The following is a 21,566-nucleotide window of genomic DNA, read 5'->3' on the forward strand; positions in this document are numbered from 1 at the left end:
TCCTGATTAGTTCATTAATTTTCAATTTGTTGCCATTAGGCCTGTTCATTTGGCTCCCCATTTGTGTGATATAGAGAGGCTTGCCCTCAATGCTTCGAGGCCTGAATACTGTGCTATCCTTGAAGTTCTGTGTAGGTGCAGCACTTTTTTAAAAAATAGGAAAGTTAAATGGTCCCTTTTATTATTGTTGTTTGTGTCCCAAGCAGTATATATAATACTAAATGCTTTTGTAGGCATAGGATGCTTAATGGGACTTAGTTTTGTGTCAGAATAAGGGCCCTGCCCAACAAGGGCTTCTGGGATGCTGACATTACGTTTAATCTGAGCAGTGGTTGTTATGGGTATGTTCAGTTTGTGAAAACTTATTGACCTGTTCAATTTTGATTTATGGCTTTTTTTCTGTCTGCATTTTACACTTCAATAAAAAATTCAAAAATTAAAGTCCCATGTTTAATGTAGAATTAAGAATCTATCATGGTGGGAAACTGGAAACTCTCACATAATTTGAATCCTGGTGCAGCTGGGAGGGCCTAGAGCTTTAAATACCCATCAATTCACCCTTACTTCTATAGTCAGAGAGCTGTGTGTCAGAATGCAATGCATTAGCACCATCACAGGTGATTGCTTTACTTCTCTAGGCAGCAACTCCAGTGCCTAAGAGATCAATAGTGTTAGCAGAGTCCCACTCTTTAGAATCTAAAACAAATGCACCTCTCTAGGTTGGCCAAGCAGCAAATCTTTTCATTCCCACTTTCTACCCTCCTCCCATTCATTTTAATCTGTCAGGAGAAATCAGAAGAAGACTCTATGGATTATGGATGTTTTCCTGAATCTTTGGATGACATTTCTCTTATGGTCTAATAGTGGAATGCTTTGTTTCTCTTGGATTTCTCTAACTGGGATGAGTTGATATGAGGGGTGAAGTCTTTGGCTTATCTCCATCACTCATTTCCTCTGACACTTCCTGAGCTCCTCAGTGAGCCACAGGAGCAATACCTGCAAACCCATGCTTCCAGTCCCAGAACAACCTGTTGTCCTTTTTCTCTTGAGAAGACCCTTCTCATCGATCAGTGTGGCGCTGCATATATTATACTAAAGTGAGCCATGAGTCATTGTACCGATAGAACGTTCCAGCTTGCTTTTATAATATGGAGTTGGTAGACTGAAATGGAGAAAATAGGAGCATTTTTTTTCTCCAAAAGAGAGTTTGGGGCCCTTCACTTTGAAATGGGTGCAGCACATCTATGAGAGGTCTGAGTACTAAATGTATACCTTCATTTTGGCCATTGGACTTACAGGTTGGATGTTGATTTACACAAACACATGTGATTAAAGTTGTGGCTTAACAGACAAGATTCTGATGTTCTGGGTCTATTGCTGACCTTGTCATTTACTGTATGAGGTATGACAACCTGGGCTGGGATCCCTTCTCTACCACTGACATCTTGGTAACTTTGGGCAGGCTACTCAAACTCTCTAAAGCCTCTTTTCATCAAATGTGAAAAGATAATAGCATATACTTCAAAGATTGTTGCATTTAGCATAGTGGTAGGCACATAGTAAATGCTCAATATATATTAGTTATTATTATTTAAAACCAAGTAATGTTAAAATAGGGAAGAATAATTAACACATATAGGAATCAGGTCTGCTTCTCATGAAAGAATCATTCAAATGCTTAAATAAGATTCTATTAATTAAATGCAGATGTTAGAAAATGTAGTCTCTGATAGAAGGCATAAACTATAAGGAATTTACAATATTTTGGAATACAAAACAGTTAAATTTACTCATAAGCATAAATGTCTCTTAAGATAGTATGTTACTAAACAAAAAGTTATTTATCTTAACTATAGAATTAGGATGAGGCTGCTAGTGAATGAATTTGTTTTTCCTTGGTAAAATGTCAGCAGAATTGAAAACAGGTGTTCAAACAGTGTCTTGTGTACAAATGCTCCTAGCAGCATTATTCACAAGAGCCAAAACTATAATTTTTGGTGGAAACAACTCAAATGTCCATCAACTGATAAATGGATAAACAAAATGTGATATATTTACAGAATTGAATATTATTTAGTCATGTAAAGAAATGAAGTATGTATGATACATGCTACAACATGGATGAACCTTAGCAACATTATGCTAAGTGAAAAAAGCTAGACACAAAAGACCACATATTGTGTGGTTTCATTTATATAAAATATCTAGAAGAGGCAACTCAACAGAGACAGAAAGTAGATTAGTGGTTTCCAGGGTCTGGGGGAAGGGAAAAATTAGGAGTGACTGTTTGATGGGCATGGCTTTTTCTTTTAGGACAATGGAAATATTCCAGAACTAGATAGTGATGATGGTTGTACAACAGGGTTAAAATGATGAATGTTTAGTTATGCAAATTTTTTAAAGGTTAAAAAATTATTTCAAAAAAATCAGCAGATGTTTGCATTTAGGTGAGATGTGTCTGCATAGATCAGTTGACCCCTGGTCACGTGTGTGCTATGAGGCAAGCCTTTGTTGCATGCTGAGGAGAATACCAAAAATGGCAAGATGCAGCCTTCAGCACCTTGCCAGTCTGTTTATGAAGAAAGGAAAGGAGGAGGAAGCAGGTAATCTGTTCCAAGTGAATCCATCTCAGAAGGAGAGATCACCAGATTTGGTGACCAGAGAAGGCTTCCTGGAAGAGATGGGACATTGAAAGATTTGTGAGCTTTGTGTAATCACAGAGGAGGAGAGAGTACCCCAATGGCAGAAATGTACAGCCCTGGGGAGGGGGAGGAGTATGGGCAAGGACAAGCAGGGATGGCCAGACTAAAGGATTTGTATAGTGGAATATCAAGAGATAAGGTTGGGGTCGGGTGCAGTGGCTCATGCCTATAAGCCTAGCACTTTGGGAGGCCAAGGTGGGCAGATCACTTGAGGTCAAGAGTTTGAGACCAGCCTGGCCAACATGGCGAAACCCAGTCTCTACTAATATTCAAAAATTAGCTGGGCATGGTGGTGTGCACCTATAATTCCAGCTATTCAGGAGGCTGAGGCAGGAGAATCGCTTGAAACCAGGAGGCAGAGGTTGCAGTGAGCCGAGATTGCACTACTGCACTCCAGCCTGGACAACAGAGTGAGACTCCATCTCAAAAAAAAAAAAAAAAAAAAAAGCAATAAGGTTGGAAGTGTAGGTTGGAGCCAAGTAGGGAAGTCCTGGAAACCTGGCTGCCAGTGCTTAAATTAAATTCACCAGGCAGTAGATAGCAAAGGCTTATCATTGATGATAAAAATAGAAAATGAAATAAAAATGGGGAAGACAATAAGGAGACTATTGCAGTAATTTCACTAATTGCAACACAACCCATCATTATTTATTCAGTATATATTGATTGAGCCCTCATTATACTCCATGCAATCTTCTATGCTAGGGACAGGGCAATATCTAAGATTAAACACATTTCCTGCCCTCCTGGAGTTGCATTCTAGTACACATTTCAAGCATTGACTTCTATGTCCAGTGGACAAATGTAGTTGAAAAGTTAAGGTGTGGATGTATTAGAATGTAGTGGGGTATGGGTCCTAGAATCAGATATCTTGGCTTTGAATCCTGGCTTGCCCCATTGTTAACTGAATGTATATCTGTGAAACAGTTACTCTATGCTTCAGTTTCCTTATAATTTAAGAGGGGATAATTATGGTAGCTCTTTAATAGAGCTGTTATGAAGTTTAATTGAGAAAATAAATGAAAAGGACTTAGGATAATACCTGGCATATAGCAAATGCTCAGTAGGGCTTTCTTGTTTTTTGTATCTGAGATTTTAATTTCTACTCAAGGATTTGTCTAGGTCACTTCTGTTTTTAACTGGGTGAGTCTATTTCAGAATCCTGGCATATTGTATCTCAGGTCTGAGCTCTCCTTAATATGCCGTATGATTTTGGACATTGAACTTGTTGAATTAATTAGCATACAAACTCTGCCTTTCTAATTCAGGCAAGCTGCAAAATTCTTTCCAACAGACCACAGCTCTGGTCTTGTTTTGGGCAGAAGCTTCTAGATAATGCTCCTTCTAGACCCTGAATCAAGAAGTCTTTTGAAGCATCCTGGCCTGAGAGAGCCTGAGAGGTGACCTGACCTCAGCACATCTAGTCTCCCTCTGGAGAAAGCCAGAGTTTGAATTTAATTTCTTTATGTTACCGCATCATAAGGGCTATGGGACTCCTCAGCTCTCTGTGCCTCTGTGCCCCTTTCCATGAGCTGGGATGAAATAGCCAACTAGAACAACTATCAGGACGTATGTTCTTTTTTGTTTACTATTATTATTTTTTGAGACAAAGTCTCCCTCTGTCGCCCAGGCTGGAGGGCAGTGGCATGGTCTCAGCTCACTGTAACCTCTGCCTCCTGGGTTCAAGTGATTCTCCCACCTCAGCCTCCCAGGTAGCTGGGACTACAGGTGCCTGCCGCCATGCCCTGCTAATTTTTGTATTTTTTGGTAGAGACAGGGTTTTGCCATGTTGGCCTGGGTGGTCTCGAACTCATGACCTCAAGTCATCCACCCGCCTCGGCCTCCCAAAGTTCTGGAATTACAGGGGTGAGCCACTGCAACTGGCCTGGAGGTATGTTCCTATGAGTGTATTAAGAAGGATGCCTCAAAGCTTGTGGAAAGAGATTGAGAAACAGAGCCCTTACCAGAAACCAAATTGGCTAGGACCTTGATCTTGGACTTCCTGCCTCCAGAACCATAAGAAATAAATTTCTATTGGCTAAGCCACCCTGTCTATGGTATTTTGTTAACAGCCTGAGCAGACCAAGGCATTAAAAGAGTATTTGTGGACCTAATTTCAAGATTATTCAGAATTGTGGTGACATAAGAAAAACATGAAAAACTGAACCTAACCCACAGTCCTAATACTCATTTAAATGGATAATGTTGACTTTATTTCCTACCATACATTAGTGAGGCCAAAAGGTTATAGAATTTGTTGGTTAAAATCCCCCCAAGACTCATTTTTCCTCTAGAGGAGGTGCTAATAAGCAGTGAAATAGATCAAAAGCTAGTGAGAACCATCGTTGGAGAATATGAGGTAAGGAAAGAGCCTGGACAGTTTGTATTTCAGACTTTTAGTTATTGAACAATTAGCCTCATAGCTGTGTTTTCATAGGATGCACCCAGATTTGAGGGGGTGAAAGTGTGAGGGGAGGCTGAGTAGCAGAGGCCTGCCAGTGAGGAAACACTTCACCTGGGCTAGGAGACATGTGAGGTGGTTCATTGCACCCAAGAGAAGAGATCCTGCTTCCAGAAGAGTGATGACTGTGCCTGAACCCCGCCAAGGATTCAGGTGTGGAGAGTTCCTCACTATAGCTAAGCCAGATGGTCCACTTTTATTTTGGTGAAGGCCAACCTGAAGCAAAGGCACTTTTCTTCCGCCATTAAAAAAAACAACAAAGCAAAAACAGAAACAAAAAAGCTTGTGATGTGGAGCTCTGCCAAGCTAGGGCTGGAAAAAAAAGTCCCTTGCTTTCCTTCCAAGGCAGTATGTAAATGCTGTTTTGTTTGTGCAGCCACCGGGGATGGTTTAGAGTGCCTCACTGAAGGCCATGGCTGCTATAGAATCTGATTTTTATGATTATGAATATCCTATAAGCTAACCGTCTAGGTCTAGTTGTCATCTCCTTGCACAATCATCTTTGGTTGAAGATATTGAATTATATTGAATTGTTATGAAAGCCAAATATTTTCAGAAAGTGATCACCTTAATCTGTTTATAGAAGTTTGAGCATGTGCTTACATGTAGCTCTTTCCCTAAAGGACAGGACTCCTATCATTCTGGCTTTTTCTAGAGTTCAGGTGTGGCAGGCATTAACTGAGACATTAACTCTTCACCCAAGGAGGTTTTCTTATAGCTTAACCTAAGGAGTTTTCTGCTTAGCTAGAGAATTTGGAAGACCACTTTTCATTTCTTGGCCAGGTTGTGCTATTTACAAAAATGAGGCCATGTAATTAGGGCCCCGGTGGCTTGCGGATGCATTCACTGGTACAGAAGAGAGACTACAGTGTTTTCATGGGTTAGTGGCTGACTTTGCCCTCTCTGTTTCCTTTAATGGTAAATATGTCACTGCTGAGAAGGATGGCAACCAAGTCCTGACAGGCAGATTTTCAGAACAAAGTGTTAGTGAGTGAAGAAAGGTCTGTGCAAGCCAGGCAAGTTTTGTCACTGAGTTCTAAGGAACAGTTCTTTAAAAAAACAGGCAGCTTCCCAATTTGTGTCTAGGATTTGGATCCAGCATAAGTAAAACCCCAGGTAGAGCAAAACCCATTTAGCGTATGCTGGGAACCACCGTGCCCTTCTTCCATGGTGCACTTACAGAAATGAGGAGGGGACTGGGCCTCACAGCTTGGCTCCGACTGCTGTGCCCCAGAAGAAAGAGCCATGTGCAGTGGCGGTCCCATCCATTCACTGTGGCCCAGCATTGTTGGCAGCTAAGCGAAGATGCTCGCGGGTGGTTAGCGGTGGGCCTCAGATTCCTTGTTGAAGGCCCAATGGGGAACCCATGGTTAGAGGAAAGAAGTCCAGGCGAAGCGGAGCTACTTAAGGAGAGACATGCTTTTAGGAGGTTTTGCTTCATTGACTCAGTTCAAGTTTTATCTTAAAGGTACTTTATGCTGGGTTGCGGGGGGTGGTGGAATCAGCCGAGTTTGAGATTCCCGCATTACTCATGAGCCAAGCTTAGCTGCCTGCTTTTAGAATTGCATCAACTTGAGGTAATTTTTTTAATGTTTTCTAATCCTGGAGCAAATGAAAAGCATTGACAGTGATGCAGATTTCAAGGTCAATGTCACTAATCCATGAAAATGTTTGTTTTGTTTTGCTTTGGCATGGCCTTGAATGAAACAACAACAAAGAAATGCTTCCAGAGTGAGAGGAGCACACTTCTCCCCTAGAGTTCTGTTAGATAACCCAGAATACTCAAAAAAATATTGGCTCTGGAGCCTAAAGACCTTGCCTTGAGTTGTAGCTGTGCCACACCATATGATGTTAGACACCTGAGAAAACTCTTCTGTGCCTCAGTTTCTTTCTTCACAAGACAAAGAGATCAAAAAGGCCCTTCCCAACCCTGTGAACCTGACTAGGGAGCCTCTGGGGCCGTGTCTGGGCTGTTGGGGTGTGGCTGAGTGGTGGGAATGGGGTGGGCAGGGTTTTGCCTGGCCACGGAGCTGCACACCAAATGGAAGTTATAAGACTGTGTGACTGAAAGTGTTTACTTTGAGGATGAGTACTAATATCTAGTATCTGTGGGGCAGCTGTTTCCCTGGGTGCTCTTCCTCTATGTTGGCTCATGGTGAGGGCACAGCCTAAAGAGCTATACTGACATGTTTCTTCAAATACAACTTTAGCATAGTCTCAAAATTTCACTAACTTCAGACCAAATCCAAATTTTCTTCTATCCGTGATGGAGACATTTTCTTCCACCCCACCATGATAGATCTTTGAGAACATGTATAAAAATTAATGTTGCTATCTTCTTTTATATTGAATTTACAAATTAAAAAAAAGGAAATTGTTGGCTTTAAAACATTCTGTAAAGTCTGTTTTCTGTTTGCCAAAAGACCCTGATGGCACAGGGCTTTGGTTCAGGAGTGTGGTGTGTAAACCCCGGTCCTTCTCCATGGGGTAATAGAGCCCCGGGATTCTAATCCATGCCACATGCGATGACCTGAGCAGACCCTGTAGGAAAACAGAAGTCTCGCTGTCCCCTCATGGAGCAGTTGCTCACAGTCCGTTGTACAGCTGTGGCCTGCTTTGTTGGGAAGTGCAGTGTGACTTGATCTTTTAAGCTCTTTTCTCCCTATAGGTATTATAAATAACAACTGTTCTGTGGGAGTACCTGCCAGGAGGGCTTGAGATCTGCATTCTGTACTCAAAAAGCATTGTTTTTTGTAATCTTAAATTCATTAGCAATTACGAGAGAGGAGAAAAATAAAACCCAAAATCAAAGTGACTTTGTTATGACGCAGAAAATCCAAATTAGGGAAATAAGAATTGAAATTGAGAAAGACAAGCTCCTTTATAACCTCAAATTCCTTAGAATTTTTCTGAGAATGTCACAAACAGGTCCAGATCCCTAAGATATTCCAAGTTCAACAAACAAATCAGTTTGAATTCAGGCAGGCTATTGTCAAGAGCTGGAATTCTGACATTGCACAGTGGCTTCGAAATGCTTGATGCCCTTTTGGTTTCCGTGTACTTAAAGTTAAGAAAATGTGGCACATATACACCATGGAATACTATGCAGCCATAAAAAATGATGAGTTCATGTCCTTTGTAGGGACATGGATGAAGCTGGAAACCATCATTCTCAGCAAACTATCGCAAGGACAAAAAACCAAACACCGCATGTTCTCACTCATAGGTGGGAACTGAACAATGAGAACACATGGACACAGGAAGGGGAACATCACACACCGGGCCTGTTGTGGGGTGGGGGGAGGGGGGAGGGATAGCATTAGGAGATATACCTAATGTTAAATGACGAGTTAATGGGTGCAGGACACCAACATGGCACATGTATACATATGTAACTAACCTGCATGTTGTGCACATGTACCCTAAAACTTAAAGTATAATAAAAAATAATAATAAAAATAAATAAAAGTAAAAATACAAAAAAATTAAAATAAAAGGTTAAGAGAAAGTTAAATTCCTCTATTTTGGTTTCTGTATATGGGTTCTGGAGGGATTGCCATCTGTTTTAGAGCTCTCCAGAACTGAGAGGTAAAATTCTGGGACACTGGCCCAAGGAGAAGGGGGTGAAGAGACCAGGCTGATACAGGATCACACTGTTGTTATTATGTTTTCCCTCCTTCCACTTTCAAGTCCTAGCAACTGCATTACCAGTCCATGTGCGGTCCTTGTGATCCATGGAAGAATTCATGAATGTCTGTCTTAATCATGCAGATGAGTAGTGAAAAGAAGTAAACAAGGAATTCTCACCTTTTGGGCAGACATCTGTTACTTACACTTTAATACTAGCTTGCTTTTAGACTTTGTAAAATATTGTGGTAAAATACACATAACATACCATACAATTCAGCATTTTTAATGTATAGTTCTGTGGCATTTTAAGTATATTCACACCGTTGTGAAGCCATCACCACCGTCCACCTCCAGAACTTTTTCATGATCCCAAATTGAAACTCTGTACCCATTAAATAGCAGCTCCCCATTTTCCTCTTACTCCAGCCCCTGGCAACCACCATTCTACTTTCTGTCTTTATGAATTTGACTACTCTATGTACTTCATATAAATGGAATCAGACAGTATTTTTTCTTTTGTAACTGGCTGATTTTACTTAGAATAATGTCCTCAAAGTCCAGCCAAGTTGTAGCATGTGCCAGTTTCATTGCTTTTTGAGGCTAAATAATATTCAATTGTAGTATATACCACATTTTGTTTATCCAGTCATTCATTAATGGACATTTGTGTCATTTCCACCTTTTCAGTATTGTGAATAGTGCTGCTATGAACATTGGTGTACAAATATCTGTTCAATTCCCTGCTTTCAATTCTCTTTTGGGTATATATATCCAGAAGGGGAATTGCTGCAACATATGGTAATTCCATGTTTTTTGAGGAATCACCATACTGTTTTTCTACAGTGGCTGCTCCATTTTACATTTCCATCAGCAATGCGCAAGAGTTCCAATTTTTCCACATCCTTGCCAACTCTTTCTTTCTTTCTTTCTTTCTGAGGAGGGGGTGACAATAGCAATCCTAATCAGTGTGAAGTTATCTCATTGTGGTTTGATTTGCATTTCCCTAATGATTACTGATATTGGCCTTTTTTAAATGTGCATATTGGCCATTGGTATATCTTCTTTTAAAAAATGTTTATGCAAGTTCTTTGCCCATATTTTAATTAGGTTGTCTGTTTTGTTACTGCTGTGTTGTAGGAGTTCTTTTTATATTGTTGATATTGATCCTTTATCATGTGTTACAAATATTTTCTCTCATTCTGTGGGTTGTGTTTTTACTCTGTTGATAGTGTCCTTTGTTGCAAAAATTTTAAATTTTGATGAAGTCCAGTTTATCTGTTTTCTCTTTTATTGCTTGTGCTTTTAGTATCATATCCAAGAATCATTGCCAAATTGCTTTTAGATTTTTTTTTAAGGATAGCCCCTCTCTCTGTAATACCACAAAAACCATTACTTGTAGAAATTTCTCTTTGAAGGGATTTTGCTCTGAGACGTCTCTTTTTTACTTGTTTGGAGAGTGGCCTTTTTATTACTTGGGAATTGGTTGATTCCACTTTCACCATGCCCTATCATTCTCTTCTCTTCTTCTCAGGGAGATCACAAAGGCTCATTTATGGATAAAAAGAAAAGAGGGAGTGAGGGAAAGGCTTAGTTTGAAAATAGCCTCAATCATTTGTACTATAGGGGCTAAGGAGAGAAAGGGCAGGTTTCAGAACGTCTGGGGCATATGAGTGGGTTCTTTAGCAATCATGACTTGCAAGGAGTCTGTGACACCAAACTGGACTGCCATTTGTCTAAGAAGGCTGAGATCTCCTTCCTAAAGCACCCTTCTTTTGTCCTCAGGCTGGAAAGATTGCTGAAAAGTGAGCAGGCCCCTAGGTGAACCTCTAAGGAACCTCAGTCCCCCTCCCAAAGACATAATATTCCATGCCTGAAACTTCTCCAAGTGTATAGACAGTGACTTTTTATAAATGCTCATTCCTTTTTTAGAAAACACAATATATTCCTCTTATTTTTATTAAGTGTTGGTAAAACCCTTCTAATTGAAAATGCTTTTCCTCCTTGCCAGTTTCTCATACTTTACTCACTATTATTTCTGGATTATATTCTGTGTACAAAAATCACCATTTAATAGTAACTACACATCCAAACACTATAGATATTGCTTAGTATAAAAAGGCAGCTGGGGAGTACATCATAAATTCATACAATCTCATCTTGAAGAGCAAACTAAATACAGAGACAGCCTAAAGGACATTCTTCTTTACACTTGGTGGTTCCAGAAGAATGTATTTAAATGTTATGTAACTTTTAGTCTTTTCTCATTACTTATGTCACAGCTGTGGGCTTCTGAGCCATGGGGCTGCTGTTTACTTTAGACAGACAGTTTTGAGTTAGGTGAGTATTTGACTATTTTCCTACCCAGCATGTGTTCAGATGTGAGGTGTTTGCTTTTATGCTTGTACGTCTGGTATGAAGAATGGTTTTGTGTGCCAATAATTGTCCCTGTGCTGCTGCCTGCACACTAACTTGACTCAGAAATACAAAGAACTGTGTCTGGAATTTGCAGTTTTAAGAAGTTGAATGATGACATACTTCATAAAGAGAACTCTTTTCAAATGAACTGTAGTTTAATTAGTAGATCCCTCACTTGCCTATGTATAGGCTTGAAGAGTCGGAGAACAGTTTTACTGAGGTCAAGGAAGGCTGGCAATAAATTTCTCTAATAGGCATGTTACAGAATGCAACATTAAATTCCTGAAATCTCATTTGGTGATGGTCTTCAAAAAGAATCATTTTTATTCATAGGGCCTCAATCATCTAAGGGACTAGATATCCAGAGAAGCCAGCTTCTCAGTGTGGCGTGCACTTTAAAAAGTCATAATTACTCCAGGAGCTAGGAAATGCTTTAAAGCAGCAGCATCTCATCACAACTCCTAATTTTAATGTGTGCAAGTAGGCATCCTAACAAAACCACAGCTCAGCCCCCACCTTGTCTCGCCTTGCTCCTTCCTCTCTCACTGTGCCTCCTTTTCATGGTCTCCAGGGAAGCATGGTCAGTTTTGAAGGAGGGAGAGAAGGCAGAGAGGGATGGAAGTCAGAGCAAGCAGCCCAGGCCCCACTTCTATCTTAACTGGCACCAAGAAAAAGTGCCTTCAGCTGTCACAGTGGCTTGTGGGCACCAGGCTTTGCTTGTTTGCCATAGAAATCCTGGTCGTAACAGAGACCAATGCCATTCAGGCAGTGAGCAGGAAGCTGCTTTTATGGGGAGCTTTTTGGCACTGTGTCCGACATACACTCCAGTCAATCACAGTAAAGGGCCTAATAACAGATGTGGTAATTAAGCCTGAAGAACTGTCTCTATTTTTTCATTTTTATTTCAGAGAATAACAAAGTGCTTCATTAAACCCCCAATCGCACAGAGTTTTGAATTGGGCACACTGATGTGGTAAAAACTTACATCTCTGTAAGGACTTTCTTCTGAAGTTCTTATCAGCAAGGGTGCCTCAGAGGGAAGGTTGGATCCTTTTAGCCAGGACAGTTATGTTCTTTCTGGGTTGCGCTTTGCACTCCAATACCAAACCATATGCAGAATCCTGGGATACAACCAGTTTCCTATAAGTACCTTGGATATGAATAAACAGTTTTAGCTTTTATGTGCTTTTGTAAATGTAAAATGTTCTCTGACTCCTTTCGGTTCAATTTTACTGCTTATAGCAAGAAATTAACTATAGCTTTCAATCTTAGAAAGGTTTCAGATAACCTGAAACCATGGTAAATTACCATATTTTAATAAGATAAATTATCTTGAAAAAAATTTAATTACATCTGAAAAGGTCTGTCTTTGATTGTGGCAGTTTCTAAGGCAAATGTCTTCATTAAGGTTGTTTTTCTTTCTTTTTAAATGATGAATATGAATCTGGCTCATCATTAAAGGAAATTAATCTAAGAATTTAATGACTTGGGACAGGTAGAAAAAGTATATGTTCTCAACAGTAAGAACACATGGCTGAAAACTTTCTCTTTACTCTTCCTGGATTGTGAAGGCTGGTTCTCTGTGACCCTGGGGCTCTTGGGAAAGAGCATGGCTGTCTTTCTGACATGGCTTTATGGGATCATGTAGATTTGGAAGCCACATTTATATCCCAGAGATAATTTTTTTGTTTGTTTCTAATTCCATGTAGCCATAGATCCACTTTGTAAGATTATTGCTTTATTATCTTCTCTCCAAATGCATACATCTGAGTTTTCAGGGTACCTCCAAGAGAATTTGTAGTTGACTAGATTCTTTTAACTTGACCCATAAAGCATATGATTTATGGAGAAGAATCAAGATTTAATTATAATTTCAATTCTCATGTTAATAAAGCATAAACTTAACCTACTCATCCGATTAGCCTAAAAAAGTAATTTGTGTGTATTTAACATTTGTACACACTTATATGCACGGACACATATAAAAACAGTACTGACCTTTATGGCACTTCATATTTGTTTTCTCATCTGAAACTTAATACTTACAATTCACTTTTTACTACCTTTATCCATTTAGACAACCTTTTCCTCCATTGATGTTAAACATGTTTCTTGCTAAATGTAAAATCAGCAATGTACAGACTCAGATTTTGCCACATTAAAATTTGTTTTAAGAAACCACCCCTGTATACACTTTGTATCTAGAAGTGAGAACTCCCAGATACATTGCGGAAGACTTGTGGTCAGGCAGACACCTCCCTCAGGATTAGTCAATTGCTGAAAAAGTAAAGCTTTTCTTTAAATAAGATTCAGAATAACTTCCTTATAGTTTTTCCTAAGAAGGGCAAGATTTTCTGGGATGATACACCTTAAGTTTTAGTTTCGGTTCCATTGCTGGTGGGGAGATATTTCTGTAGGTTCTGGGAGATGCCTTGAAGATGAAGTGGAAAGTTGGCCAACCAAGGGCGGCCCTGAGCTGAAGCGCCACCTCCTGGCGGAATAGGTCACTTCAGGGATTGTTTCTCAGTTACCCAGGCTGCCTGCTGAGGCATCTGTTCTCCCCAGTTATGGATCCCACTCTGTTATTTCTCTCCCACCTCACCCCTCTGGATCGGTTGTCTGGGACTCACAGGATATGATCCCTTGACTCTCCTCAAATGCTCAATATACTTTAATGTTTCATGACTTTATAGGTGCTGGTATTGTTCTTACTCAGCAACAGTATATTGATCATCTGTTATATTCTTGCAGATGGGGAGAGAAGTAGAAGTCAGAGAGGAGTAGAATAGGAGACAAGACAAAACCATGGGCTCTGCTTTCAAGGACCCAACAGTCTAGTTGAAGAGGTGGGATTGGTTATGTCAAAAGATGACCAGCAGCCCAAGGCAACGGAGAAATATCAGATGAAGTATATGGAGAGTTGGTTCCGTTAGAGATTTCTATGCAGTTTCTAGTGAAAAGACTAGAGAATTTTTACTTATGTCCTGAACACACTGTTAAGTAGATCTTGGATGAGAAAATAAATTATTGCAAAGCGAGAAGTAGGTTGACAGAAAGCTTATGTAATGGTTTGAATTTCAAACAATTAGGGAAGCTTACATGTTGGACTAAAGGAATTTTAGAAATGAATCATAGGGTCTTTCAAATTAGCAGGATAGGAAAAATATATTCCAGGCAGGAACTATTTCTACTCTTCATAGATTCTTCAATTGAGATATTCTTCATGTATAGTTTAAATTCATTAGATTTTATTTTCCCATTTAAATTAAATGATTAGGAAGTTTAAAATCTTGAACAAATGACAGTAATATAGTTTATGGAAACTGTGTCTTTATAAGAAGGAAATGAATGTATTCATTGTGATGGGGTGCACTTAATTTTGAGTGCTTTTGGCTGCTGTTGTTTCCAATATTTGCAGTAAAATGAAGATACTGCTATTAAAGACTTTGAATCTTAAAAAACAGGAGCTGAGGGAGAGAATTTATAATAAAGGCAACAGGGAAATGACATTTGATGAGGACAAGAACAGAAGAGATTAAGGAAAATGTCAGAGGTTGCAAAGCTTGTGGCCCTGCTGAGTTCAGAACTCAGTGTTAGTTCAAAAACCTTTAGCTTCCTTAGTTCAAATTGCCCTTAAAGAGTTATCAGAACCTGCTTAAAATTAAAGGTTTTTTCCCCATAAAAACTGTAATTATCTTGATATTAATGTTCCAGTTTATTTATGTATTTATTTTTAATATTATACTTGGTGTGCATTTATGCCCACCTGTGCAAAAAGGAAATTCTTGCCTTATTTGGGTAATATACAAACACTTATGTACATTTGGGATCCATTAATGTATTTTAAAATTTATAGTCACAATGTGACCTTCATCAAAGACCATCACAGACTTTAATTCCTTCTCAAAATTAAAACTTAAAAATATATGAATCTTGCTGGGCATGGTGACCCATGGCTGTAATCCCAGAACTTTTGGAGGCTGATAGAGGTGAATTGCTTGAGCCTAGGAGTTCAAGACCAGCATGGGCAATATGATGAGACCCGTCTCTACAAAAATACAAAAATTAGCCAGGTGTGTTGGACTGCATGTGTAGTCCCAGCTACTCAGGAGGCTGAGGTGAGAGGATCCATTCAGTTTGGGAGATTGAGGTGGTGGTGAGCTGTGATTGTGTCACTGAACTCCAGCCTGGGCGACAGAGTGAGACCCTGTCTTAAAAAAACAAACCAAAACAAAATAACCCTTTTTCTTTCTGTCTATACTTCAAGAATATATTTTGAATCACTTTGTAACAAAAATCTTTTTCTTTTCTTAAGTGTGCTAATCTAACACTCCAAGAACATGTTGAAGCAGAGCAGTCTTTCAGTTGCTGTAGACCGTAGCAATCTGCTAATTATTGAAGGTTCATCCTAGGGTATATTCCCACGCATTGCTCTTTCTGGTGAAGTTTGCTGAAATGGGTCCCTGTACCAGGCACACGGGCAGGCCCGAGGAATTGTGCTTTTTATCAGTGGAGATGCAACACTTCAAAAGACACTTTAGTGCAGCAAAAGGCTGCCATATAAATTTGGTGCCATTGCGCCTTTGCTCTGCCTCCTTATCTTGCTTTGTTACTTCCTGCTGGCTTCTGCTGCATGAATCACAGCCCCTCCTGGATGCTCCCTTTGCTGCTGTCAAATGTTTTCTCATAGTCACCTCACCTTGCCCTCGGCTGATATGAATACCATGCCCGCAAGAATCATGACCAATGCAGCCATGTTTGAGCAGGTCCAATTATTGACAATACAGGAAGGCTAATGAGTAGAAAGCCTTAAGCTTTAAATGAATTTACAGAATGATTAACTATTAATTAAGCCGTTGAAAGTGCCCATACGTTCTTTTCAGAGACTGCATATTTTTTATCTCTAATTAAAACAAATATCCCCCAAACAAAACTTTCAGTGTTTTTTCATATTTATAATCACTGGTATTGCAATCATTTTGTTTCAACTCTAGGATTTTCCACTGCAGTTGTATATTAGCAATTAAATGAGATAATCTTGACCTTCCATTTCTGCCTTTTAAATATTAAGAATAATGATTTCAGGGTTCTAGAACATTCATTCAACAATGCCAAGAACATGTAGAGATGAACAGTGTACCATTCTGACATTAAGGAGTTTGGTAGCTAGTGAAGAGATGAGCGGTGTGGTGTGTGTTACTACTCTGACAAAGAACACATCAGCTACTCTTGGGATGTTTCAGGGTGTTACAGGAGCAAAGAAGAAGAATGACAAGGTTAGCCAGGGAACTCTTCTAAGAGAAAGTGACAGTTGATCCTTAAAGAATGAGTGAGAATTAAGTTGACCAGATACTTAAGGGCATTCCAAGAAGGAACAGCACGGGCAAAGACAGAGGAGTGAAAACCTCTAATGTTTGGGGAAATTCAAGTACCTGAGAATTGTTCAAGTGACATATACCTGAGTTTGTTGAGTGATGAGGCTGGACACAGATATCTTGAGTCTTAAATGCCAGTTTGAATTTTACCTAAAAGGCAAGCTCTCAAAACTTTTAAGAAGAGGAGTGTGGGGTTGTTTTTTTCTTGTAAATTTGTTAAAGTTCTTTGTAGATTCTGGATATTAGCCCTTTGTCAGATGGGTAGATTGCAAAAATTTTCTCCCATTCTGCGTGTCCACTCTGATGGTAGTTTCTTTTGCTGTGCAGAAGCTCTTTAGTTTAATTAGATCCCATTTGTCAATTTTGGCTTTTGTTGCCATTGCTTTTGGTGTTTTAGTCATGAAGTCCGTGCCCATGCCTATGTCCTGAATGGTATTGCCTAGGTTTTCTTCTAGAGTTTTTATGGTTTTAGGTCTAACATTTAATCCATCTTGAATTAATTTTTGTATAAGGTGTAAGGAAGGGATCCAGTTTCAGCTTTCTACATAGAAAATGTGGCACATACACACCGCGGAATACTATGCAGCCATAAAAAAGGATGAGTTCATGTCCTTTGCAGGGACATGGATGAAGCTGGAAACCCTCATTCTGAGCAAACTATCACAAGGACAGAAAACCAAACACCCCGTGTTTTCACTCATAGGTGGGAATTGAACGATGAGAACACTTGGACACAGGGTGGGGAACATCACACACCAGGGCCTGTCATGTGTCCCCTGTCATGGGGGAGGGATAGCATTAGGAGAAACACCTAATGTAAATGACGAGTTAATGGGTGCAGCAAACCAACATGGCACATGTATACCTATGTAACAAACCTGCATGTTGTGCACATGTACCCCCTAGAACTTAAAGTATAATAAAAAAAAAGTGAGGGGGGAGTGTGATGTTCTGACTTGTGTTTTTAAAGCATTGGTGACAGTGTGGAGGAGGAATTGAGTTGATTGGTAAAAAGGATTAACTGATCAAACTGAAAAACTAGTCAAAGTTAGTGTTTCTTGACATTGGTTTTGAAACTTTGCTATCAGTAACGGGATCAGTAAATATGATTAGTGCCCTTATAAAAGAGACCTCAGAGTGCTGCCTTGCCCCTTGCACCATGTGAGAATACAAGGAGAAGGCACCATCTGTGAATCAGGAAGCAGCCCCTCCCCAGACACTGAATCTGCCAGCGTGTTGATTCTGGACTTCCAGGCTCCAGAACTGTAAGAAATAAGTTTCTGCTGTTTTTAAGGCACCCGGTTTATGGCACTTGGTTGTAGCAGCCTGACCTAACACACCCATTTTATCTTTACAGGAAAAAGTCAAACAGAGGGATAAAAACTTGATGATGTTTTCAGGAATATCCAACCAAAAAAGTGGCCATTTCCTCATCCCTCATAGAAGTTTTTGCTAAGATAAAAAATGATAAACAGTTTTAAATCATGGGAACATACCAAGTAGCCATGGTTGGCATCACTGGCTAAAAATGAATCTAAAAGAACTTTGAAAAGCAGATGAAGTAGCCAAATGATATGCTTTAAAAACTTGTAAAATCATCCTAGAATATACAAAGCTTAAAAATGCATGAAGAGATGAGAACTCTCCAACAATCTTGCCATTGAAAAATTGACTTAAACGTAAAAAAAAGGTTAATGAAAAACACTGCCAATAAGCAGATCAAACATAATTGGCTGAGAATGAGGGGAGGAAAAACTAAAATGCTGGTAAGCCTATAAAAGTTGTAAAACTATGTATGCCCAATTGCAAACAAACAAACAAACTCAAACTCCTTTCCCAGAACTTTTAAAAAATAACAGAAGAGAATATTTTTAAGGTACATAAGCAATGCACAATTATATGCCTAATGGTATATAAAAATTGCTAATTCCTGAAAAACCTGTGACTTGAAATATACATTTTTCAATAAACTTTTATTTGTCAAACTCACCAATTCTAAATCTTGTTCCAAACCAAAGAGAGAAAATTTCTTTCTCTCTTTCATTACCTCCCTCCCTCCCTCCCTTCCTCCATCCCTTCCTTTCTCTCTTTCTTTCTTGATGGAGTCTGGCTCTGTTGCCCAGGCTGGAGTGCAGTGGTATGATCTCGGCTCACTGCAACCTCTGCTTCCCGGGTTCAAGTGATTCTCCTGCTTCAGCCTCCCGAATAGCTGGGATTTCAGGCATCTGCCACCATGCCTGGCTAATTTTTGTATTTTTAGTAGAGACAGGGTTTTACCATGTTGGCCAGTCTGGTCTTGAACTCTTGACCTCAAGTGATCCACCTGCCTCGGCCTCCCAAGGTATTAGGATTACAGGCATGAGCCACTGTGCCTGGCCTTGCTTTTCTTCTTTAAACTAGTTTTTCTGTTCTTAAATTATTTGTTCAGATTTACATAGTGGACTCGTCTTTATGTCTTTGTTGTTTAGATTCATTCATTCATTTGCTGTGCTGGGTGCTGTTTTAGGTACTGAGGATACTGCAGAGGACAAAGAAGGCATCATTGCACTGAGGAAATTAGGAGATGTCAGTTTACCTTCCATCAGCTCTTTCACATGGCCATTGGCAAAACTTCTACCATGCTTGTATCTAATCTGCTCCTTTGATGCATAGATTGAATAGACATAATTCACTGCGAACTCTTCCTCCTGGGAATGAAAAGGAGCACTCACAAGTTGCCTTATTAAAGTCTTTGGCTAACTAATCAATTTTTTACTGTTAAACTTTTATAGGCACCCTAGGGCCAATTATCTCTATATTTGTACTCTATTAACAGTGGCATCAGCCACAGAAAGAAAGTAATTGCATCTTTATTATCTTTGCATATGGCAATTCATATTATTGGGCAAGACAAACTGACAGGATCTTGAATTTTGGCCTAAGAGTGGCCTAAGGAGAAGCCATTTAGAAAATAGCTTTGTGACCTTGGGCATACTTTTAATTTCTCCAGACCACAGCATCATCATCTGTAAAATTAAAGTATTGGACCAGCTTTCTGCTAAAGGCTATGTTCACACAAAAGTCGATGAATCTTAGGCATTCTGGAGGTTTATAAGAAAAGCAAAGAGAAAATATCACTCTCATTATAAGTTTGCTTGCCATGAAAGCTGCTTTCCTGAATGATGTTTCTGAAAAGGAAATAAAACAGAGAGGGAGCCAGTAACCTGTGAGTGATCAGTTTGATGCTGCATCAGACTAGAATTTACCCCTGTCATTGTCTCCACCTGCCCCCATGGCATCAGGTCCTGAATTTCACTAAAAATGGCAGGGAAGGACAAACCAGGAGACACAGGGAAATTAGAAGAGATAATTATGGATGATGTGAATGAAGGAAGTAATATGGAGAATGACGCTCGATTTCCTAACAATATGAGATTGTTCTCCAACCATTAGGGTCAGACAGGATCATTTCTTGAGTGAAAGATCAGTCTAGATACCACAGGAAGTGGTGTTGCTAATTCAGCATGTGGCACTTTATCTACTGAAACAAAGCCCCATTTTAAGAGTCATAAAGTTGGGATTTGGGTTGTGGCTTCGTGTATTTGCATACATATGCGATTGGTCAGGAAGTGGAAGTGGGAGGTGAGGCTGCCCAAGCATTTTCTCCTGAATATCCTGACCGAATGCAGCTTTGAATAATGACATTCTTTTACCTACTTATACTTCCTCAGCAGTTTCCTTGCATTTTGCCTCAAATCTTCAAAGCTTTTGACGATGTGGGCTTAAAACCATGAAGATAAATGTGTTCAGATTCTTTTGTGGCAATGCCTGCTGCGAGATACCTGTGGTCACTCTGCTTCCTGGTCTGGGTTAGTGGTTCAGAACTGAGTCCACTGGGAAGAATGGCAGTTGAGTCACAAATGTCACTGATTATTCAAAACATCTGTACAGTGTAAATATGGAAATATCTTTTGTACTTTCCAATTCACATATTCAGTTTTGACCAGGAAGTAGCTTAGTCTCTTAGAGTATCTAACTTTTAGTGAATTTGCATTCCAAGAAGTGTTTATTGCTACAATACACAGGTGAAGTGTTATTTTAGAAAGACTGAGACTGTTTTACCTGATGGACAGGTGATTTGACTATAAGTTAAGAGAACTGAGTTCTGGGTTCTAGTGTTGGGCCACCTACAAATGAGCTCTGTGATCATGGCCAAGTCATCTTAACTTGACCTTCTATTATTTTATCCATAAAATGAAAGGATTTTGATTGGACTCCATGAAGGCCTTCAACTCTAACATTCTGTTCTACTATTTCTTACACAAGAGCTCTGTGGATTCTGGACATATGTATTGCTCTAGAAACTCTTGGGAGCCAAGTAAATGTTTAAAAATTCAAATTTCTGTGTCCTGTTAGAGGAATGCTCAGGATGTGTGTGTGTGTATGTGTGTGTGTGTGCGGGTTCATGCATGTGTGTGCTCATGCTTGCCTTAATGGAATCTGGATAGATTCAGTTGACAGGAAAATTTTCTAAGATTTTGGTTTTACAGAAATTCTTTTCCTCATAAGGTCTTTGTTCCTTTATGGGGTTTTCTTTTGACCTTTGAGGAAAGGAAGTCTTAACTTGGATTGCTCATCTGTGTCCTAATATTAAGTGTCTCAGTATTTGAAGGTTAGCTTAATGACCCAGAGTTAGGAGAGCAGATGACATGTAGGTGCCCCTTGTCATGCCAGTGATGGGGGCAGAATATCTGTTAGCATCCTTCTGACTGTTGCTGCAGACACCACTGAAAAGGATCTTCCCGAGAGAGGGACCTTGCCTGTACTCAGGCTTCCTCTCAGTGTCCCTGTCCTCCCCCTACCATGGGAAGGGAAAGACTGAAGATTCTGATGATGCTCAAGTACCCTGCTACATGTCAGAGAATTATATTTGTTCCTCTTTCTCCTTATTATAATTTGACTTGTCTTTTCTCAAGGAAATTGCCTTCTTTTGTCATTTATTCT

General features: G+C 39.6%; 1 protein-coding gene across 4 annotated transcripts in view; it reads left to right on the forward strand.

Annotated features, from left to right (window-relative positions):
• The window catches only part of MEGF10 (multiple EGF like domains 10), a 241,187-nt gene that overhangs the window by 76,223 nt on the left and 143,398 nt on the right, over positions 1–21,566 (forward strand). The window lies entirely within an intron of this gene.

Source organism: Pongo pygmaeus, chromosome 4 (genome assembly GCF_028885625.2).
Source record: "Pongo pygmaeus isolate AG05252 chromosome 4, NHGRI_mPonPyg2-v2.0_pri, whole genome shotgun sequence".
NCBI classification, from domain to species: Eukaryota; Metazoa; Chordata; class Mammalia; order Primates; family Hominidae; genus Pongo; species Pongo pygmaeus.